The 24,995-nt window shown below is 35.1% G+C and overlaps 1 pseudogene; it reads right to left on the reverse strand.

Moving 5' to 3' along the window:
- The window catches only part of LOC100467186, a 57,149-nt pseudogene extending 34,494 nt beyond the window's left edge, over positions 1-22,655 (reverse strand).
- Positions 22,656-24,995: the final 2,340 nt, after the last annotated feature.

Raw genomic sequence — 24,995 nt, forward strand, 5'->3', positions numbered from 1 at the left:
CATATCCGTGGATGTTCAGGCTGGTCTGGTACCTATCCAGCTCAACTCAGGGGACCGGCTGAAAAAGGGTCCCCTACTCCTCCGCCATCTTAACCCTACAACCCATGTCTGTAATTTCTAGAGCTGTTTCTACAGATGGATTTGTCTTTGGGTTATGGGTCATATTTTGTGCTTCCCTGCGTGCTTCATAATTGTTTGGGTGACAAGTGTAAATTTTTCATTATTGGTATCTGCCTTTTGTTGTATTATTTTAATTGTGTTAAATTTTCTTCAGGCATAGAATTAAGTTACTTGAAATCAACTGCTTTCAAAGTTTGCTTTTCAGATTTGTTACAGTGGTTCCAGAGCAGCTATTAGTCTAGGGCTAACTTAGCTCCAATACTACAATAAGACTTCTAGGATTCTAACTTATACTTTGTTAAGTTATAAATTGTCTCCACTATGGTGGGCATTCCATTCCTTCTTAGCCATGTGTGAGCTCAGAGTATTGTTTGATCTACTGCTTCTTAATGGTTCTGTTTCCAGTCTGTTATACATTCCTTATATACATGTGTAGTCATTCCCAGGCAAATGCTTGAGGGAACATCTCTACTGATTTAAAAACAAAACAAAACAAACAAACAAAAAATGTGTATGTGTGTGTGTGTTGTGTGTGTGTGTCTACCTCTTTCCTATCTTGTAATTTATCCTACAATTCTAGCTAACTTTGGCTTCTTGAAATCCTACTTGTCTTTCCTCAAATAAATGCGAGTGCTAGGTTCACTTTGGACCTACCTCCTCATCCTATAGAAAAGCAGTCAACTACGCAAATCATAGTCTGCCTTGTTTGTTTCCCTCCTTTTAGGGATCACATTTCTGTGTTGCCCGTTCATCCAAAAGTCATTGTTTCATATTTCTTTGGAGATTACATATATCTCCTATCCCTGTAAAATATCTTGGCCACAAGTTCCTATTTTGATTTTTATAGGGATTGAAATATAACTATAGGTCAGCAAGAGGAGAATTAACATCTTTGTAATCCTGAGACTTTTAATCAAAGGAAATTCTATTTCTCTGTTTATTTTCATTTTATTTTTCTTTAACATATTTTATAATTATCTTTGCAGAAGTCTGACACACATTTTTATATTTGTTAACTAAGTATAAAAATTACACAAAATAATTTAATTAATTTAATTTAATTTAATTACAAGACTCATGGAACTTAGCACAGTATATTCACATAAGACGTTAATAAAGCTAAAAGATACCATATAGCAGAAGAAAGTTTACTATTGGTATCACTGAGGAGTCCAGACTTCCTGGGTCCTTTCTCAGTAGCACAGAATGTATTTCATCTTTAGATTATGAGCCACTAAGTTATATGGTTTCCATCTTAATTCCAGGGGAGCCTAGGCACAATCTCATTTAGGAGTCTTTTATACCCTGCTACTTGCATAGTTAAAAACAAGCTGTGTAACCGGTTAAACCAATTGGAGACCATCATTTCAGATATCCCTGAATGATATAGATAAGCTAGTAGAAGTACCATCACAGGAGTTTCAAATTAACATTGTATATTATAAATTACTAGCTAGGCCATTCTTTTCTTGGCTAAGGATCATGATCAACCTTCCAGGCTCACTAAAGATAAAGAGAGATTCTTTGGACCCACTGCAAGATAACCCTATTGTAATACACTATTTAATATTTTGATATTGTTATGATATATTTTACATTTAATTTTCTCTTTGATTTTGATATATAGAAATGGATGTAACAAAAAAAGTGCATATAAATGGAATTATGTTGTATTTGTCTTTTTATGACTTACTTATGTTTGTTAGTATAATGTCTTCCAGTACATCCAAATTGTGGCAAATGGTATGATTTGGTTTTTTTATGATTTTATTTATTTATTTGAAAGAAAACTCACTCACAAGCTTGAGCAGGGTAAGAGACAGATGGAGAGACAGGGAGAAGCAGACTCTCTGCTGAGCAGGGAACCCAATGCAGGGCTCAATTCCAGGCCCCTGGGATCATGAACTGAGCTAAGGCAGACCCTTAACCTACTGAACCACCAGGCACCCTACAGTTTACAGCTTTTTAAAAGCTGATTAAGAGACAAAGGCAAGATGGTGGAAGAGTAGGGGACCTCATTTCATCTGTCCCTGGAATTTAGCTGGATAACTACCAAACTATTCTGGACATCCATGAATTCAGCCTGAAATGTAAGAAAATATATCTGGAACTCTACAAGTAGAAAAGCAACTGCTTTTTGCAAGGTAAGAGGTGCAGAGATGTGACTTTGCAAGGAGATATCAGAAGATAAATGGAGGGGGGAGGGACCTCCATAAGCTGGCTACCAGAAAGTGATATAGCCCCAGAGGGCAAAATCAGACCCTTTAGAAATCTGCTCCAGTGAGAGATATCCCTGTCTGAAAAGGGAATGAAATGGGCAGAATTCTAGGTGAGTCAGTGTGGTCTTAGGATCCCAGGAGTCACAGAAGGGAAAGGGGTGCTCTAAGCAATGGAGCAAGGAAACTGGTTATGGTCAGTGAGCCCAGAAGGGGATTCTTAGCTCAGGCCATCATAAACCATGAACCAAGCTGGTCAGGTGACCCCTCACCCCCTGAGCACCCTGTAAAGGACTGGAACATGCTGACCATTTGCTATCCTCTGGGAGGGGCAAAATGGGTGTGCCCATTACTGGGCAACAGCTCCCAGAGCAGCAGCCCCAGAAAAGATAGTAGGGCTACACTCAGCCATGCCCCAGTAGTGGGAGTGGGTACATGCACAAACCTGTGACTACTCTAAGCCCCAGGACACACAAAAATCAGTGACTTGGGTCCCTTGGGCTCCCCCTGGAAACATTGCTGTGGACCCACACCACAGGAGTCTTTAGGGTTTGGCACACACAAAGGTGAAGACTATTTATCCCAGAGGGTTTGCTGAAGGAAGGGACCATGACCTTTCAGCTCTGGGGCCTAAGATTGGGGCATGGCCATTTTTATTCTGATTCTCTCAAGATGAACAGAAAGCCTTCAGGGAATAAAAGCCACACAGAGGTCCAGTTAACACTGAGCCAAGCCCCCTGGCAAGGAGTGATACAACTCCACCCAGGCAAAGACACCTGAGAAGCAGCACAGCAGGCCCCTCCCCCAGAAGACAAACTGGAAGAACAAGTACAAACTAAGTTACAGATCCCACAAGACTATAAAACTCCAGAACCAGGGGAAAATAGTATATGGAGCTTGAGGTTTTCCTCATGATTCATTTATCTTTCAGTCTAAAATTTCCCATTTCATTTTTTCTTTTTTTCCCATTTCAATTAGTTTTTTTATTTTACCAACTCTGTTTTTAAGTTACTCTTTAACTTTTATTTTTTACATCTACATTTTATAGATATATGCTTCATTTTTGCCCTTTTTTTACTCTGTTCAATTTTACTTTTGTATATATATATAGGTTTGGATTTCTTTGCAATTTGGGGATTTATCCTTCTAACACACACACCAAAACTCACTCAGGAACAAATGGATCACCCTGCTTTGCCCACCCTGTGAGATTATGGTCTCTCTCCCCCATCTTTTTTTTTTTTCTCTTTCTCTTTCTCATTCTGTTTTGCTTTGATTTTGTTTGCTTTTCTGTTTTGGTTTCCAACTGCTTTGGATTTATCTAGTGTGTATTTTGCTTGGGTCATGGTTGATATTTTGGACTCTGCTCACTTGCTCATCCATTCTTCTCTAGGCAAAATGACTAGAAGGAGGAATTCACAACAAAAGAAAGAACCAAAGGGAATGTTCTCTGCCACAGATCTAACCAATATGGATATAAATAAGTTGTCAGAGATGATATCCAGGATAACAATTATAAAGTTAATAGCTGGGCTTGAAAAAGCATAAAAGACAGAGAATCTCTAAGTGCACAAATGAGACCTAATCAGACTGAACATAAAAATGCTGTAACTGAGGGTGCCTGAGTGGCTCAGTCAGCTAAACATCTGCCTTCAGCTCAGGTCATGATACTGGGGTCCTGGGATTGAGCCCCACATGGGGCTCCTTGCTCAGTGGGAATCCTGCTTCTCCTTTTCCCCCTGCTTGTGTTCCCTCTCTCACTGTCTCTCTCTATCAAATAAATAAATAAAATCTTTTTTTTTAAATGCTATAACTGATATACAGTCTATATTGGATGCTCTAACAGCTAGGGTGAATGATGCAGAAGAGAGAGTAAGTGATCTAGAAGATAGGCTGATGGAAAGGAAGGAATTTGAGGAAAGGAGAGAAAAATGACTAATAGTCCATGAAGAAAGGCTTGGAGAAATTAATGATGCTCTGAAATGACCCAATGTCAGAATTATTGGCATGCCTGAGGTGGAGGAGAGAGAGAGGGCCAGAAGGTATATTTGAGCAAATCATAGCTGAGAACTTCCCTAATGTGGGGAAGAAAACAAGCATTCAAGAGCAAGAGGCAGAGACGACTCCAATCAAAATCAATAAAAATAGATCAACACCACAACATATGGTAGTGAAGTTTGCAAATTTTAGAGAGAGCAGCTTGAGACAAGGGGCTCCATACCTACAGAGGGAGAAACATCAGACTAACATCAGACCTATCCACAGAAACCTGGCAGGCCAGAAAGGGCTGGCATAATATATTCAGGGTAATAAGTGAGAAGAACATGCAGCCAAGAATACTTCATCCAGTAAGGCTGTAATTCAGAATGGAAGGAGAGATAAGGAGCTTCCAGGACAGACAGAAACTGAAAGAATATATGTACCAAGCCAGCCATGCAAGAAATATTAAGGGTGATACTGTAAGCAAAGATAGAGTCTGAGAGTAAAATACACCAGAAAGAAACAGAGACAATCTACAGAAACAGGAACTTTATAAGCAATACAATGGCACTAAATTAATATTTTTCAATAGTTACTCTGAATGTAAATGGGCTAAATGCTCTAATCAAAAGACACAGGGTATCAGATTGGATAAAAAAGCAAAACCCTTCCATATGCTGTCTACAAGAGACTCATTTTAGACCTAAAAACACCTCCAGACTGAAAGTGAAGCATTTACCATGCTAATGGATCTAAAACAAAAGCTGGGGTGGCAATCCTCATATCAGACAAATTAAATTTTAAAGTAAAGACTGCAGTAAGAGATGTAGAGGGACACTATATCATAATCAGACAAATTAAATTATAAACCAAAGACTGTAATAAGAGATGTGGAGAGACACTGTCCAACAAGAGGAGCCAACAATTGTAAATATCTATGCCCCCAACATTGGAGCAGCCAACTACATAAACCCACTATTAACCAAAGTAAAGAAACACATTGATAACATTGCATTAATAGTAGGGGACTTCAACACCCCATTCACAGCAAAGGACAGATCATCTAAGCAGAAGATAAACAAAGAAAAAAGGGCTTGGAATGGCACACTGGACCAGGCTTCATAGATATATACAGGACATTCCATCCTAAAACAACAGAATACTTATTCTTCCCGAGTGCACGTGGACTTTCTCCAGAATAGATCACATACTGAGTCACAAATCAGGTCTCAACTGACACCAGAAGACTGAGATTATCCCCTGCATATTTTCAGACCACAATGCTTTGAAACTGGAACTCAATCACAAGAAAAAAATTGGAAGGAATTCAAACACTTGGAAGCTAAAGAGCACCCTGCTAAAGAATGACTGGTCAACTAGGAAATTAAAGAAGAACTTAAAAAATTCATGAAAACTAATGAGAATGAAAACACATTGACTCAAAACCTATGATATACATGAAAGGCAGTCCTAAGAGAGGAAATGCATTGCAATACAAGCCTCTCTCAAAAAATTAGAAAAATCCCAAATACACCAGCTAAACTTACACCTAATGTAGCCGGAGAAAGAACAGCAAATAAAGCCTAAACCAAGCAGGAGATGAGGAATAATAAAGATTAGAGCAGAAATCAATGAAATAGAAACCATAAGAACAGTAGAACAGATCAATGAAACTGCAAGCTGGTTATTGGAAAGAATAAAATTGATAAACTTCTGGCCAGACTTATCCAAAAGAGAAAGGACCCAAATTAATAAAATCATGAATGAAAAGGGAGATATCATAACCAACACCAAGGATATACAGACAATTTTAAGAACATATTATGAGCAACTATAGCTAATAAACTAGGCAATCTGGAAGAAATGGACGACTTCTTGGAAAGTTGTAAACTACCAAGACTGAAACAGGAAGAAATAGAACATCTGAATAGACCAATAACCAGAAAGGAAACTGAAGCAGTAATCAAAAAGCTCCCAAAAAACAAGAGTCCAGGGCCAGATGGATTCCCAGGGGAATTCTACCAAACATTTAAAGAAGAAATAATACCTATTCTACTGAAAATGTTCCAAAAAATAGAAATGGAAAGAAAACTTCCAAACTCATTCTATGAGGCCAGCATTACCTTGATCCCAATATCAGACAAGGACACCATCAAAAAGGAGAATTACAAACCAATATGCCTGATGAACATGTATGCCAAAATACTTACCAGGATACTAGCCACTAGGATCCAACAGTACATTAAAAGGTTAATTCACCATGACTAAGTGGGATTTATTCCTGGGATGCAAGGCTGGTTCAACATTCACAAATCAGGGGTGCCTGGGTGGCTCAGTCGTTAAACGTCTGCCTTCGGCTCAGGGCGTGATCCCAGCATTTTGTGATCGAGCCCCACATCAGGCTCCACTGCTGGAAGCCTGCTTCTTCCTCTCCCACTCCCCCTGCTTATGTTCCCTCTCTCACTGGCTGTCTCTATCTCTGTCAAATAAATAAATAAAATCTTAAAAAACAAAAAACATTCACAAATCAATCAATGTGATAGATCACATTAATAAAAGAAAAGACAAGAACCATATGATCCTCTCAGTTGATGCAGAAACAGCATTTGACAAAATACAGAATCCTTTCTTGATTAAAACTCTTCAAAGTGTAGGGATAGAGGGAACATATCTCAATATCATAAAAGCCATCTATGAAAAGCCGACAGTGAATATCATTCTCAATGGGGAAAAACTGAGAGCTTTTCCCTTAAGGTCAGGAACATGGAAGGAATGACCACTCTCACCACTATTCAACATAGTACTAGAAGTCCTAGCCTCAGCAATCAGACAACAAAAAGAAATAAAAGGTATTCAAATTGGCAAAGAAGAAGTCAAAGTCTCACTCTTCACAGATGACATGATACTTAATGTGGAAAACCCAAAAGACTCCACTCCAAAATTGCTAGAACTCATACAGAAATTCAGCAATGTTATAGGATACAAAATCAATGTGCAGAAATCAGTTGTTTTTCTATACACTAAAATTGTGACTGAAGAAAGAGAAATTAAGGAATCAATCCCATTTATAATTGCACCAAAACCCATAAAATACCCAGGAATAAACCTAACCAAAATGATAAAGGATCTGTACTCTAAAAACTACAGAGCACTTATGAAAGAAATTGAGTAAGTGAGTTAGCAGAGAAAGACAATTATCATACGGTTTCACTATTATGTAGAACATAAGGAATAGCACAGAGGACCATAGGAGAAGGGAGGGAAAACTTAATGGGAAGAAATCAGACAAACCATGACAGACTCTGGACTTCAGGAAATAAACTGAGGGTTACAGAAGAGAGGGGAGTGGGGGAATGGGGAAACCAGGTGATGGGTATTAAGGAGGGCACGTGTTGTGATTAGCATTGAGTGTTATATGCAACTAATGAATCATTGAACACTACATCAAAAACTAATGGCGTGCTCTATGTTGTCTAATTGAACATAACAATAAAAAAAAAGAATAAACTTTGTTTAAATATCTATGTTACCCAAAGCAATCTATACATTCAATACAATCCCTATCAATGTATCATCAACATTTCTCACAGAACTGGAACAAACAATCCTAAAATTTTTATGGAACCACAGAAGACCCCAGAGCCAGGGGAATGTAGAAAAATAAAACCAAAGCTGGTGGCATCACAATGACTAACCTCAAGCTATATCAAAATTTAGTCGTTAAGACAGTATAGTAATGGCAGAAAAACAGACACATAGATCAGTGGAACAGAATAAAGACCCCAGAAATGGACCCTCAACTCTATGGTCCACTAGTCTTCAACAAAGCAGGAAAAAATATCCAATGGAAAAAAGACTCCTCAACAAATGGTGTCGGGAAAATTGGACAGCCACTTGCAGAAAAATGAAACTGGACCGTTCTTACACCATACACAAAGGCAAACTCAAAATTGATGCAAGACCTAAATGTGAGACAGGAATCCATCAAAATCCCAGAGAAGAACACAGGCAATAACCTCTTTGTCCTTGGCCACAACAACCTCTTGAAAGACATGTCTCTAAAGGCAAGGGAAACACAAGCAAAATTGAACTATTGAGACTTCATCAAGATAAAAAGCTGCCGCACACCAAAGGAAACAATCAGCAAAACTAAAAGGCAACCTATGGGATGGGAGAAGACATTTGCAAATGACATATCATATAAAGGGCTGGTATCTATATATGGATCTATATACAATGTCTCATTCTAAATATTGAAATCATTCTTTCAAAAATTTATTCTAGAATATTATTTACAGCATATTTACTCTTGTGCCCATCTTTAGTAATAGCCTCAATAGTATTTGTTCACCTTAAATCTTACATAAACTTTCTTTTATCACAGTTCATCAACATTTTAAAATTTAGTCTCAATTGAATTTTTGTATTTCAGGAAAATTAATGTCATGTCATTTGGACAGATGCCTATTTACTATTATTTATTACCCATATTTCTTCTAATTATTCTGAAATATTTTTCAAAATCACTCATGTAAGAAAAGAGAAATTGAGGAACTTAAAATTCTATGTAACTGGGGTGCCTGGGTGGCACAGCGGTTAAGCATCTGCCTTCGGCTCAGGGCGTGATCCCAGTGTTAAGGGATAGAGCCCCACATCAGGCTCCTCTGCTGTGAGCCTGCTTCTTCCTCTCCCACTCCCCCTGCTTGTGTTCCCTCTCTTGCTGGCTGTCTCTATTTCTGTCAAATAAATAAATAAAATCTTTAAAAAAAATTCTATGTAACTTGTATTTTTTATGGCTTTAAACATTTTTGTTCAGTCTATTCCAAAGGGACTTTAATTCTCTTTGTAGTTGTCTTCAGTGTTTTTCTGAAACCACAGCTTACCTCTCCAATGGCTTTTCATGTGACATCTACTTATTCTCAATGCATGTGACAATCCTATCTCCACCTCTGCACATATATATCATTGTTATCTCCCCTTCCTTCTACCTTTGCAAATTGAAATACTTCCTGTGATACTAATATTTTAGGCTTTTTCTTTTCACTACACTTTGTGTTATTGTTTTTTATTGCATTTTTCTCTATACTTAGTTAAACTGCATATTTATCATCTGTTTAAAACTGCCATTATGATTCAGCTAAAATATTTCCATTTCCAGGAAGCCTTGCTTAACTTTTAGTACTGAGTTTCCTTTCTGTTTTTTTTTTCCACAGTGTCCTATATGTACTGCATTGTATTTACCACTTGTCTCTTTCCTCCATTATCCATAATACAATGAAATATATATCTAACAAATTACTGAATTTTCAAGATAGTTGCTAATTGTACATATACATGTATGCATATGATTATTAATACAATGAATTTTGAGATCTATATTTCAGCACATTTTCTTACTTGTACTACTCTTAATAGTCCTCAGTTTTATGACTTTCTTTCCCTTTTGAACATGGACCAAAATAATTTTGAGATGAACTCTAAGTATTACCACATAATAGTTTCTTCAATTTCTTCACATTTATTCTTCCCTGAGTTCCTGAATCCTTGTTCAAGTAATTGATGTTGTTGCTTGTGGCTACCCTCCAACCTCACTGTGCCCTCGTTCTTACTTTTCTGTTCTTGAGGCTCTGACATGTTCCTCTCTTATTAAATCCTACCATTTAATGTTGGTTTTATGTTTCTTTATTCTATTGCCCAGGTCTCCTGATTATTATGTCCTACCATCTTCCAAGACTTTTTTCTGCAATCCTTATACCTTGCTGGTGCCACATTATAAATGTCTAGATTTCCTCATATTACCTGCCACTTACATCTTCACAGGTGCTTATCATGCCTATTCAGTAGTGAGTTCACAGTATTATAATGGGGCATCTTATGGCTTAAAAGCCTTAGTTCTGACATAGAGTTTCTAAAGCATATTTTGCATGTAATCCTTGAAACCTAATAACATCATTTTCCTAAGAAACACTATTGCAGAAGTCCTAACTGCAACATTAAATAGCTGTGAAAAAAGAAAGAAAGAAGAAAGAAAGAAAGAAAGAAAGAAAGAAAGAAAGAAGAAAGAAAGAAAGAAAGAAAGAAAGAAAGAGAAAAGAAAAAAAAAAAGAAAAGAAAAAAAGAACAGTTTGAGTTTCATTCCTTCAAATCCTACTAATTTTGTGTCTTCTGTGCTCAGGGTTCTAAACTCTCAACTAAAACCAGACTGGACCTCAGTACCTAGCAAGGGAAATAGCTCCCTGTTAAGTTAAAGAAGTCAAAGACAAAGCAAGACAGGGCAATAAAGGTATCTAAGTGGGGCCATGAGAGCCACTGAAAGAAAATGGATCTAAAATAGTCAACAGAAATGAACATATACAATATATAAACAATCAGATTGCTTCCGTTTACATGTTATTTCCTGCTCATGTATTCATTTATTTACTGACCAAACAGTTGCCAAATATGTATTACATGCTAGATGCCATTATTTGCCCTGAGAATACAGTAATGTATAAGAAGGATAGAGTTACAACCCTTTGGACCTGGCAAAGAAGACATTAAACAAATGATATAAATAAATAACAATAATTTGACATGTGATATAAAGAATTACAGAATTAATATATATGACAGTGAGCTGATCTTGCCTGAGAGATTAAATAAATATTCAGGTAAGATCTGAAAGATGAACAAGAACTAGTACTACAAACGCTGGCTTGTTCAAATAGAAGAAATAAATAGCACATACCTCTGGGAACAGAAAGAAGTTCAGCAAAGAGAATCAATGGAATATAAGAAGTCAGGTGGAAAATTACATGGACCGATCCTTTTCTCATATCAGCAGAAAAACTTTTTCTTTCATTTTTCAGTGGCTACAATAAGCATATATTTATACATAGTTATATCTCTTATGAAATATCCTTTAGTCTGAATTCCCCTTGAAGATATATATATTTTTTTCATTGAAATGTATTTGTGAAAGAACCCAGATTGCTTGTCCTGTATAGTTTTCATGTTCTGGATTTGTTCATTTTATCCTAATGATGTCAGTCATTATGTTTACCTGTTTTTCTATAAACTGGTAATTAAATTAGCTTTGATCATTTTCAGGTCTTACATTTTAATAAAGCATTTCATAGGTGATACATTGTACTTCCAACAGGAGGTAATGATGTACAGTTGCCTCCTTTTTGTGATGTTAGTGGCCAGTTGATGAGCATTACATAGATTCATTATTTCAAAATGATATATTTTTATCATTCTTTCTTTAATTATTAGCTTGAATGCTTCCATAAGGAGAAACTTTCTTCCTCTCTTTGATTACCCAGCAGTATACTTTATATAGGAAATGCAAAATAAGTGTTTGATTATTTAACTTTCCTTAATAGTTTCCAAAAGAAAAATGAGTTAAGTCCCTGGAATTCTCCTAACAGAGGGGATTTTTTAACATGTTCCTTTTTTTTAAAAGGAAGTATGATTTATGTGTGGTGGAAAACATGTATTTTAGTATATGATGCAATATGGTTTGTCAAATATATATATCCATATATATTAATCAAGATGCATAACATCTCCTTCACTTTCAAAAGCATCTTCATGCTCTTTGCAGTCGATTTACCCCTCTCCCACTAGGCAAGCACTGTTTTGATTTCCATCACATATTAGTTACTAGTTTTTGTATTTCACATAATTAGAATTTAATGTTTATTTTTTAGCCTTTTTTAATCTATTATTTTTATTTTTATTTAAATTCAGTTAGCCAACATACAGTACATCACTTGTTTCAGATGTAGAGTTCAATAATTCATCAGTTGCATATCACACCCAGTGCTCATCATATCACGTGCACTCCTTAATGCCCATCACCCAATTAGCCCCTCCCCTCACCCACCTCCCATCTAGCAACCCTCAGGTTTTTTCCTGTAGTTAAGAGTCTCTCATGGTTTGTCTCCCTCTCTGATTACTTCCCATTCAGTTTTCCCTCCCTTTCCCTGTGATCCTCTGCATAGCTTCTTTCACTTAGTATAATGAGTTAAATTTATTCATGCTGTTGATCCATCCATGTTATTGCATGCATGCCTTTCTATTGTTGACTAATATTTTATTTTAAAAACACAAATCTAAACCAAGCAAATTTGAAGATCTAATTGGCTTTATTGAGTCATCATCACAAAGGGGAGCTCCAAGCAGTGGTATAAAATGGAGGTTTTTACAGAAAGGAGGGTGGAACAGGAAGTTATTAGCAAAAGAAAAAAAAAAAGGGATTGTTTCAGGCAAGGTCACCTCCCCTTAGGGGGAAGGGCAGGGTGGTCTTATTAGGTGGATTACCTAATCTTTCTTTGGAGAATGAAAAAGGCCCATGTGACAAATTACCTCATTAGTGCAATCCAGAAAGTTCCAGACTGATTGGCTTAAAATTCCATTCCTGGAAAGTTTGAAACTGCAAATAAGTCTTGCTTTGCCCTCCTGGGGCAGGTGAGTCCACCTTGGGCCTTGTGGCTTCTTTCAAACAATAATATAGTTTATCCAGTCTACTTTTGATGGGATTTTAGGTTGTTTCTAGTTTGAAGGTATCATGAATACCTTATGAATTCAAATTGCCACATTCTTGTCTTGTTGTGAACATATGTATTTATTTCTCTGGAGTATATATCAGGAATAGAATAATTACATTGTAAGATCAGTGCATATTTAACTTTAGTAAAAATCAATAAAACCATTTTTCTAAGTTTTATACCAATTTAACTCAATGGTATTCAATTCTTCTTGCTCATATTTACCTGAAATAGGTTTCCTAAATGGGTGGATCAGGATAATTTTCCTCCCTTCACAGTTTTAGAACTTCTATTTGTTGTTGTTTTTGTGATTTTTAAAATAACCTTCTTTCTTGGAGATCTGCAAGTTCAATTCCCCTACCTTGGTATTGTTCTTTCACTACTGTCTTCCCTAGTTAGTATTCTACTCTCAGCAACATTTCTTCAGTGTGAGGCTTTGTCAGAGTAGGAATTATTTTATTTTTTTGTTTAAAAGAGTTCATAAGAACCAGAATGCTCTGGTACCATCAGGCAGTTTTTTTGCACTCACCTGTGAATTTTCCCACTTTTGTCTGGTGCTCTCAGATTGTCACTGAATTTTCTAGTGATTTGTGGCTTTTCCTACTCTCAGGGCCACCAGGATTAATTTTTGAATTGTTAACATCCTCTCACAACTTGATGATACTATAGCAACTTGCTTTCAGTACTTTGCCACCATCTTTTATATTTTGGAGTTTATTGTGATAGCTTGTCACCTAGAGTTATGTAGATAACGTAGAAATTATGGGGTTTTTGTTTTTCCATCCTTATTATTCTCTATTTAAGCAAAACCATAAGTTATGGATTAATTAGTAAATGCAAATTATTCATTTTGCTATTTATCTAAAGAAAATCCTCTATAATACTGGACATTGTTGAACACTGTCCTTCATTTATTTATTCACTGATTAAATTTGTTGAATGTCTCAGATGAACCAGGCATTGCTTTTGGCACTGAGATTGCAATACTGCACAAAAACCAAACATAATACCTTAAGTCTTATTGACTCCTAAAATGTATTAAAGAACTTACTCAAAACTACACTCAAATAATCTTACTATCATAATTTGTGCATCCATAACACTCCTATCCTATTTTAATTTCTGTTCAATCATCTTTTAATACATATTTTAAGTTGATGTTCCACAAACATAACTTCATGCTTTTCTTTAGCAAGATATTTTCTAGCAGCCTTATTGACAGTAAACAGAAACTAGAAACAATCAAAAGATCAATCAACAGCTAAATAAAAAAGAAAAAAAATATGTGTTATATTTACACAAGGGAATACTATCTAGCAACAACAAAGGATAAATCACTGACACATACAACATGGACAAGTCTTATGAAATTAACACTGGGTTAAAGAATATGAAAGAGCACACCCTATATATTCCTATCTACACAGAATGCAAAGCACACAAAATCAATATGTGATCAATATGTGCCAGAAGACAAAGGGGTAAACTATTTCTTTTTGGAGAGAAGGAAATCCATGAGTAGCCATGAGGGAGTTCTTTGGGATACTAGAAATTTTCTATTTCTGGATGGGAGAGACACTTCTACATAGGTGTACACACATGCAAAGATTAAGGTGTTCACTTGAAATAGGTATAGTCCACTGTACATGAATCAAACCTCAAGAAACATAGTAAAACAAAATATATATTGATTACCCGGGGGTACAGGCTTAAGGAGTGAACAAGTTTCTAAAAATGAATCTATACTTACATTTAGGAGAGGTATATACTTTATTGTTTTTATGTCATGTCTCAATAAGAATGAAAAAAAGAAAATGACCATTCTAGGTTAACTTAGATTTTTAAATCTAAGGACTCAAAAATGGGCTTGCTGCACTTCAATACAATTTAAAAAGGAAACTCAAGAGACCCAATGTAATGTATTATTATTAATTGGTTCCTACTTCAAAAATAAAGCTTCAAAGTATATGTTTGAGACAACAGAGGAAATTTAAAATAAACTGGGTATGAGATGATACTATAGAATTCTAAATTTTTTAAGCATGGTAATGGTATAAGATAATGGAAGAGGAGAAAGTTTTAATTTGTAGTGATGCATGCTACAGTGTCAAAATATCTGTAATTTACTTTGAAATATTTCAGGGAAATAAAGAGAAAGTTAATGGGAGAAAAAGACAAAAAATAAGGTAAAATATTAAGTATTATAGACAACTCTGGGTAGTGGATATATGGGTTCTCATTGTTTTGTTCTTTCTATGTTTCCTTTCATTTAAAAACTTTTTTTTTAAGAGAAGAGAAAAAGAAAGTGGGGAGGAGGGAGCACTGGACACATAGGGCATTCCCATTCTTTATTATATCTATCTTTCCTTGGACCAGCTTCATTGGTATTCTGCCTTGTTTGCCCAGTGAGAGTTGAATTGCAGATGGACTACTAGGGCATTTGTCTAGTTTTCAGCTTGTGGAGCCATAGGTTGCTGGAAGCTTTTCTGTGGGCAGAGCCACCGTGGAAGTGTTACAAACCACTGTGGACATTGACCTCAGGCAAATCCATGGGAAAATGTACAGAGATAGCCATGCACTTGAGTGACCTGAAGATAGAACTAAAAATCCAAGGCTTCCTAAGGGAGTCAGTGATATGTGCTCCTGTCTTTAGCTTTTTTATGGGTTTCTTATTTTTGTTTAGATTTTATATAAAAAGGAAAAAAAAAACTTGCCCAAAGTTTTGCAAAATTCAGGAAAAATGTAATATCCTTGTCAAGCATAGCCCTTTTCAAAAGTAGTAGGCAGAATTGGGGTTGTCTTTAGAAAATACTAACCCAGAAGAAAAGTCATGAGAAAACAAGAAATTTGGAGGAAAAACATAAAAAGTTGAAGAAGAACAACTCAATCCTCAAGGAAGTGATAACTTTCCAAGGACAATAACTTGATTAGGAGAGGTGCAGAATTACAGAAAAAGAGAGTTGATAGCTGAGACTATAAGAACGATTCAGTCATTAGGTGATGATTAGAGAGTTACTACATTATAAGTAGTTTTTCTTTTTTTTAAGATTGATTGATTGATTTTAGATTTTACTTGTTTATTTTTCAGAGAGAGAGGGAGCACAAGCAAGGGAAGAGACAAGCAAAGGGAGACGCAGGCTCCTTTCTAAGGGGCCTGATGTGGGACTCAGTCCCAGGACCCTGGGATCATGGCCAAGCTGAAGGCAGCCACTTAACCAACTTAGCCACCCAGTCATCCCTTATTTCTGTATTTTAGAGAGAAAAAGAGAAAAATGAATGGGAGGGGCAGAGAATCTCAAGTGGAGCCCGACTTGGGGCTTGATCTCAAAACCCTGAGATCATGACTTGAGCTGAAACCAAGAATCAGAAGCTTGATCAACTGTGCCACCTAGGTGCCCCACAAGTTGTTATTCTAAACAGTGCATCTGACCAAGAATGATCCTTTTTGTGGTCCTTTAACCGAAAGTGTGGGAGAGATATTAACCTGAAAGCAGGGTTTTCCTTAACCCTCCACTCCATGCTGCCATCTACCTATGTTCACACATCTACTTCAATCTAAGATTTATTATTACTAGTGACTCTAAGGAGATGGTTATAAGAAAAAGACATCATTTTTCTTTCTCATCTTTCTCTAGAGAGTATATATAGAACTCCATGGGATATATTTTTAGTATTATTGCATTCTGAAAATAGGATTTCCTTCTCAGTTAATTCAGCCTTCAAACAATGATCTAGGCTTTTAGAAACTCTCCAAGAAACTTGAGTCTCTGTGTGCTTTCTTCAGTAGGAATTGTAGCTCTCTATTGTTTACTTTAAGAAATTGATGGTACTTAAGAGACCATAGGCTTAATATGAGGCAGGATGAAATTATAACACTTAGATGAGTATTTTATAATAATAATTGATATTTTTTTATAAATCTTATAAATTGATCATTTCTATGCTATTATACTTTTCAGTTAATACAACTATTTTAATTTTAATATCAGTCCATTATAACTTCAAAATAATTACAGCATTATATGTGTAATTTACAAATTTAAAACTGCAAAGGCACTTCAGGTTTCCCTAAAACTGTTCTTACTATAGTGTCATAAAAATGTAAAAGCAACGTGATTTTTAAATAAATAGTAATTGCTTAGAAAATACTAAAACAAAATACTATATATCATAACTATATGATATTGCTATATTGGTATATATTTTTTTTCTTTTCAAATTTTTATTTAAATTCTAGTTAGTTAACATATAGTGCAGTATTGGCCTCAGGGGTGGAATTTAGTGATTCATCACTTACCTATAACACCCAGTGCTCACCACAACAAGTGCCCCCCTTAATACCCATAACCCTTCTAGCCCATTCCTTACCTACCTCCCTCCACCAACCCTCAGTTTGTTCTCTATCAATGAGAGTCTCTTATAGTTTGTTTCTCTCTCTCTCTTTTATTTTCCCCGTCCCATATGTTCATCTGTTTTGTTTCCTAAATTCTAAATATGAGTGAAATCATATGGTATTTGTCTTTCTCTGACTTGTTTCACTTAGCATAATACACTCTAGCTCCAACAAGTCATTGCAAATGGCAAGATTTCATTCTTTTGATGGCTGAGTAATATTGCATTGTGTGTGTGTGTGTGTGTGTGTGTGTGCATAAAACCTCTTCTTTATCCATTTATCAGTCAGTGGACATTTGGGCTTTTTCCATAGTTTGGCTTTTGTTTATAATGCTGCTATAAATATCAGTATGCATGTACCCCTTGATTATGTATTTTTGTATCCTTTGTGTAAAAACCTAGTAATGCAATTGCTAGATTGTAGGGTACTTCTATTCTTAACTTTTTTTTTTATTCACATAGTTACCATTTCTGGTGCTTTTCCTTTATTTGTGTAAATGCATATATCTAGTATCATTTTCATTTTGCCTGAAGGCCATCCTTTAGCTTTTTCTGGTAGTGAACGTCTGCTGGAGATGAATTCTTTCTGCCTTTTAATGTCGCTTGTGAAAGATACTTTCATTGGAAATTGAATTCTAGGGTGACTATTTTTTTTTTACTTTTTTTTAAAATTATTTTTTATTATATTATGTTAGTCACCATACAGTACATCCCCGGATTCCGATGTAAAGTTCGATGCTTCATTAGTTTCGTATAACACCCAGTGCACCACGCAATATGTGCCCTCCTTACCACCCATCACCAGTCTATCCCATTCCCCCACCCCCCTCCCCTCTCAAGTCTTCAGTTTGTTTCTCATAGCCCATAGTCTCTCATGCTTCATTCCCCCTTCTGATTACCCCTCTTTCTTTATCCCTTTCTTCCCCTACCAATCTTCCTAGTTCTTATGTTTCATAGATGAGAGAAATCATATGATAATTGTCTTTCTCTGCTTGACTTATTTCACTTAGCATTATCTCCTCCAGTGCCGTCCATGTTTTGTTTTGTTTTAATCAAGAATGGATACTGTAGTTTGTCAAATGCTTTTTCTGCATCTATCAAGAAGATCATATGGTTCTTATCATTTATTTTATTAATGTGGTGTATCACATTAATTTATTTGTGAATATTGAACCACTCCTGTAGCCCAGGCAGGAATAAATCTCACTTGATCGTGGTGAAGGAATCTTTTAATGTACTGTTGGATTTGATTTGCTAATATATCATTGAGAATTTTTGCATCCATGCTTATCAGGGATATTGGCCTGTAGTTCTCCTGTCGAAGACCCCCCTGGGGTTTTTGTCTGGTTTTAAAATCAAGGTAATGCTGGCCTCATAGAATGACTTTGGAAGTTTTCTTTCCATTTCAATTTTTTGAAACAATTTGAGAAGAATAGATATTAACTCTTCTTTAAATGTCTGGTAGAATTCCCCTGGGAAGCCATCTGGCCATGGACTTTTGTTTGTTGGGAGATTTTTTATTACTTTGCTCATTATGAGTCTATTCAAATTTTCTATTTCTTCCTGTTTCAACTTTGGTAGTTTGTATATTTCTAGGAATTTGTCCATTTCTTCCAGATTTCCCAGTTAGTTGGCATATAATTTTTCATAATATTCTCTTAAAATTGTTTGTATTTCTGTGGTGTTGATTGTGATCTCTCCTCTTTCATTTGTTATTTTATTTTTTGCGGCCCTTTCTCTTATTTTTGATAAGGCTGGCTAGAAGTTTACCCATTTTTAAAAATTCTTTCAAAGAACCAGCACTTAGTTTCACTGGTCTGTTCTACTGGGTTTTGTTTGTTTCTTTGTTTCTATATCCTTTATTTCTGCTCTAATCTTTATTACTTCCCTTCCTCTGCTGGCTTTAGGTTTTATTTGCCTTTATTTTTCTAGCTTGTGTACTTGATACTTTTGTTTGTTTGTTTCTTAAGGTAGGCCTACATTGAAATATGCTTCTCCCTTAGGGCCACCTTTGCTGCATCCCAAAGGTTTGGAACTGTTGTGTTTTCATTTTCATTTGTTTGCATGTTTTTTTTTTAAATTTCTTCTTTAATTTCCTCGTTAACCCGTTCACATTCTTTAGTAGGGTGTTTTTTAACTCCGTGTATTTGTAGTCTTTCCAAATTTTGTCCTGTGGTTGACTTCCAGTTTCATAGTGTTGTGTTCTGAAAATATGCTTGGTATGATCTCAGTTTTTTGTACTTGTTGAGGGCTGATTTGTGATCTATTTTGGAGAATGTTCCATATGCATGCAAATATATATTCTGCTGTTTTACTATATTGGTATATTTTTAAAAATGATAACATAAAACATTTATGTTCCAAAAAGAATAAAAGGTAAAAATAATGAATAAATGTCTTATTTAAAAAGTTACATTATTAAAAATAAGTCCAAAATAATTTAGAAGTAATAAATTAAAGATAGTACAAAAATTTAATCAAATATAAAATAAAAGATATAAGGGGTTAACAAGTTAAAAGTTCATTTTGGGGGAAAAACTAATAAAGTACATAAAATTCTATTAAGATATTTTTTAAGAAGTAGAAAACACAAATAAATATTAGAAAAGAAAGTTGTATATAAAACAAAATTTAAATATAAGGTATTATAAATGAATGTATACTAGTAAGTTGAAAACATACAATTATGGATAGATCTCAAAAACATTCTATTGAATAAAAAAGTAGAGGCAGAGTGAGATTTGTGTATATACTTTAGGTTTTGAAATTCCAAAGCAGGATGGCCAGATGTATTTTCTTTTCATTCATATTATTTGCCTTTATGCAAACACAATCTATGGTTCTCAAATTATTGATTTATCATCTATCTATCTATCATCCATCCATTCATCCATTGCACCTAGATGCATAAACTGATAATCTCATGTTTAGAATTTATTCCAGGGGCGCCTGGGTGGCACAGGCATTAAGAGTCTGCCTTCGGCTCAGGGCGTGATCCCGGCATTATGGGATTGAGCCCTGCATGAGGCTCCTCCGCTGGGAGCCTGCTTCTTCCTCTCCCACTCCCCCTGCTTGTGTTCCGTCTCTCGCTGGCTGTCTCTCTCTCTGTCAAATAAGTAAATAAAATCTTTAAAAAAAAAGAATTTATTCCAGAGGCCCAAGACCATTTAATTCAGTATTTACTAAGTTGAAAATGGAGTATGGTCAAAATAGTAAACAATGTGGTTAACTTTCTTGCTTACTGGAATACAGAATACTATCTAAGCAATAAAAATTTTTAAAATATCACCAGAAATTGCATCACATTTTTCAGAAAGTAGAAAATACACATCTTTGTCAGTGGAAACAAAGTGAACTCATACTTTCTAACACATTTTTCAAATGGGACTTAATATAGAATATCTGAACTACAAAGTAGATAATGGCTCATCACCTTTGTAGAGAAATTGCCAAATAAATTTTCATATAGCTAATTTTGTCAATGATTCTCAATAAAAGCCAAGCTTATGATAAAAGGCAGCTTAGTGAAGGAGTATTTGTAAGGTGATGAGCTAACATGGCATTGCTTTTCTGATACAGCATGGTGACAGGATCCCAGCCATTTATCTTGTGTTTGAGAACTTACAGACTTTAATAAATCATGTCTAGTTAATTTATTGGAATATTGCTGAGAGTTTTAGGTAAAACATGCAATAGTGTGCCATAGATAATTTGACTCTAAAGGGAGTGTGGGAGAAGAGACAGAGATGAAGACATAATAAAATAAACTTTGGAGGAATTATGCATGAAAGTTTAAGGAAAACATTTGAATGTAGGCTCAAGGCTCATAAGAGGAGGAATTACCTTTAAAAATGCTATTTCCTCCTCATGGAATGAAAGGGAAACTGTACAATAATTTATAGAGCAATTTGAAATAGAGAGCAGGGCTGTATGTCACATTTGCTTATGTAACTTCATTGCTAATCTTTGGAAGTCAAATTTGTTGAAATTAAAGCTGGAAAATGATAGAAAACATTCAGGTTCTTCTGGTTTGGTTTTCATGATCTGTCCTGGTCTCAGGTTCAGGAGATATAAGTTCTAGTCTGATCTGTCTCTTCTAAAGATTCTATTTTATTTTGTTCATCTATATAATGCCATGGTTGAATGAGATGATGGATCATTAAGGTATCACACAACTTAGTAATAATTGTGCATAGTGGGATGACATAGTTATTTAAATTTTAATTTTATTTTCACTATAATATAAACTTTATGATATAAAGTATTCTGTTTGTGTTTGTGTGAGTGTGAGTGTGCATGTTTGAACAGCCGTGAGCTCAGTCTTTAGATATTTCCTATAACATGGTAGGTGCTCTAAAAGTTTGTTGAAGGGATGCATGAATTAATACTATAGCCTTTCAAAAAATTGAAATCTAGTATTTAGTTTCATACCTACATCTCTGCCTCTATCATTCTTCTGTTCCCTCCCTTCTTTTTATGTTTATAAATATTTCATTGATTTTTTTTATCAGAGGATTGCATTGTACTAATAATAAGGGTCTTGATTTTGCATAAAATCCATTAACTCAAAGTAATCATTTAAAAGGATCGAATTACTTTTCAATGGTAAATTATTACTGAGATCACATTTACAATATTTTTTTAGTGTTGTGTCTTGTTTCTATATATTTTCATTTACTTTCATTAAAGTGGACAAAAGCTTTAAAAAGTTTCCATCAAATTGCTAAATTATGATTTCTGAAATTGTTAGTGTTTATTTTTCCAATGTTTTCCTTTTAAACTAAAGGAGCCATTCAACTACAGAGTTCTTTTAGAAAAAATAAAGACAAATGGTGTGTATCAGACAGGTTCTCCGTAGAAAACAAATAATATACTTTTGTTAGGATAACTACCATATATAAAAAGTGTGGATGGGGTGTAGTGAATTCACAAAAGATAGTACAGTATAATAATAGAGCGAATGTTACCACCTTGTGAGAGTCATATAAATGCTCCTTTTGTATCTCCTTCAAGGGAAATTACTGTAGGGTGCATATGCAAATGACAGCCCCAGTCTTCCATAGTACTAGACTCAACAGGACATTTTTTCTTTCACCAAGGTCACCCTTCCCTTCAACTACTCCTAGCCAATATCTGAGAATGGTAGGTGTACTGAAACTGTCTCTTTCTTATGAAATATGGGACTCTTCTAAGAAGAAACATTGACCCCATCAGTCTGCTGAACTTTTCCAAAAATTGTGCTTTAGTCTGAGAACCTACCCATTCTCCTTTCTTCCCCTTCTCCATGCACAGACATCGGATCTGTATCATATCCTGAGCTCTTCCTATCTACTGATTCTTTGTAGGGATTTTTCCTTTGTAACTCTTGTTCCACCTTAGCATCTGCTTCTTCAAAGACTAAAGTTGCACACATCCTCTAACTTCTAATGATGAGGGGAGTGAGAAATTACTGGAAACAGAAGGAAAGAGAGCCAATTTTTGAGGAGTTGGTATATTCACTGCCCAAAGCAACTCCATGTGGAGGAATTTGGGGCCATAACTTTTCCAATCTCAATTTGCTTCCTCCTTCTGATGCTTTTCTGGGTGTCCTTAATGGAAGAAGTCAACCGAAAACTGGAGGATAAGGTAGCCCACTGGTGTTGTACACACAGGCTTTTAGGGGCAGAAAAAAATTAGAGAAGGATGGAGAGTGAATTTGATTTATTTCTATTCCAATTTTTGTTATTTCCTTCTTTCCACTAACTCAGGGTTTTGTTTTGTTCTTAGTCTTCTTATTGCTTGAGGTGTAAAGTTAGATTGTTTATTTAAGATTTTTCTTGTTTCTTGAGGGAGTCATTTATAACTATACACTTCCCTCTCAGAAGTCCTTTTGCTGTATTTCATGTTTTGGTATATTTTTATTTATCTCACAGTAGTTTTTGATTTCTCTTCAGATTTCTTCTTTGACCCATTGGTTTTTCAGTAGCACATTGTTCAATCTCCACATAATCATGAATTTTCCAGTTTTCTTCTTGTAATTGATTTCTAGTGTCATACCATTGCAGTTGGAAAGATCCTGGATATAATTTCAGTCTTTTTAAAATTTTTAAGGTGTGTTTTGGGGCTAACATGTGTTCTATGCTATGTTCTGTATATATCTATTAAGTCCATCTGGTCTGAAGTGTTGTTTAAGGCCTATGTTTCCTTGTTGATTTACTGTCTGAATAAATATTGATAGAAATGGGGTATTAAAGTCCCCTACTATTTGTGAAGTGCTGTCTATTTCTTCCATTAGGTTTGGTAATATTTGCTTTATATATCTAGGTGTTCCTATGTTGGGTGCAGAAATATTTACAAATGTTGTATCCTCCTGTTGAATTAATCCATTTATCATTATGTAAGGCCATTCTTTGGCTCTTGTTAGAGTCTTTAAAGTCTATTTTCTCTGATATAAATATAGCTACCTGAGATTTCTTTTGGTTTCCATTTTCATGAAATATCTTTTTCTCTGATTTCGCTTTCAGTTTGTGCATGTCCTTACATCTAAAGTGAGTCTCTTACAGGTTATAGATGGGTCTTGTGTTTTGTTTTGTTTTGTTTTAATCCATTCAACCACTCTGTCTTTTAATTACAGAATTTAGTACATTTACATTTACAGTAATTATTGATACTTATATATTTATTGTCATTTTGTTAATTGTTTTCTGGCTGCTTTGTATTTCCTTTCTGTTCCTTCTTCTCTTCCTCTGTTCTTTTGTGGTTTGGTTAACTTTCTTTAGTAACATGCTTTGATTCCTTTCTCTTTCTCTTTTGAATACTACCATACATTTTTTGCATTCCAATTACCATGAAGTTTATATATAATAACTTATATTCATAACAGCATATTTTAAGTTAATAACAACTTAAGTTTGAACACATTCTAAAGCCCTTTATTTTAACTCTCTTCCCCATCTTTTGTTTTGACATCACATTTGACATCTTTTTATCTCATGTATCTTTTAACTAATTATTGTAGTTATAGTTTTTACTATTTTTGTCTTTTAATTTTCATGTTAGCTTTATAAGTTGTTAATTTACTACTTTACTATATATTTACCCTTACCAGTGAAATTTATATTTCCACATTTGTTTGTTTGTTTTTGCTACTAATTAGCATGCTTTCTTGTCAGCTTAAATATATCCTTTTAACATTTCTTGAAGGCTGGTTTAGTGGTGCAGAACTCGTTTAGCTATTGCTTATCTGGAAAGCTCTACCTCTCCTTCAATTCTGAATAACTTTGTCAGATATTTTTGGTTGGATTCCCCCCCCACCAACACACACACACTTTAAATATATCATGTCACTCTTTTCTGGCCTGCAAAGTTTCTGCTGAAAAATCTTCTGACAGTTTATGTGGGTACCCTTGTGTGTAACAAATTGTTTTGTTTTGTTTTGTTTCTTTCTACTTTCAAGTTTCTCTCCTTGTCTTTACTATTTGACATTTGAATTATAATGTGCCTTGGTGTGGGTCTCTTTGGGCTCCTCTTATTTGGAAGTGTCTGGAATTTCTAGATCTGGATGACTGAGTAAATTATCAGCCATTATTTTTTAAGTAAGTTTTGTTTTGTTTACCTCTTTTTCTGTCTCTTCTGCTTCTGGATCCCCTTAATGTTAATGTTAGTCTACTTGATGTTGCCCTATACGTCCCTTAAGCTCTCTTTACTTTTTTCCCCTCCTTACTCTGATAGTGTGAGTTTCACTGCTCTGTCTTCAAGTTTGCTGATCCCTTCT

Source organism: Ailuropoda melanoleuca, chromosome 8 (genome assembly GCF_002007445.2).
Source record: "Ailuropoda melanoleuca isolate Jingjing chromosome 8, ASM200744v2, whole genome shotgun sequence".
In the NCBI taxonomy this organism is placed as follows: domain Eukaryota; kingdom Metazoa; phylum Chordata; class Mammalia; order Carnivora; family Ursidae; genus Ailuropoda; species Ailuropoda melanoleuca.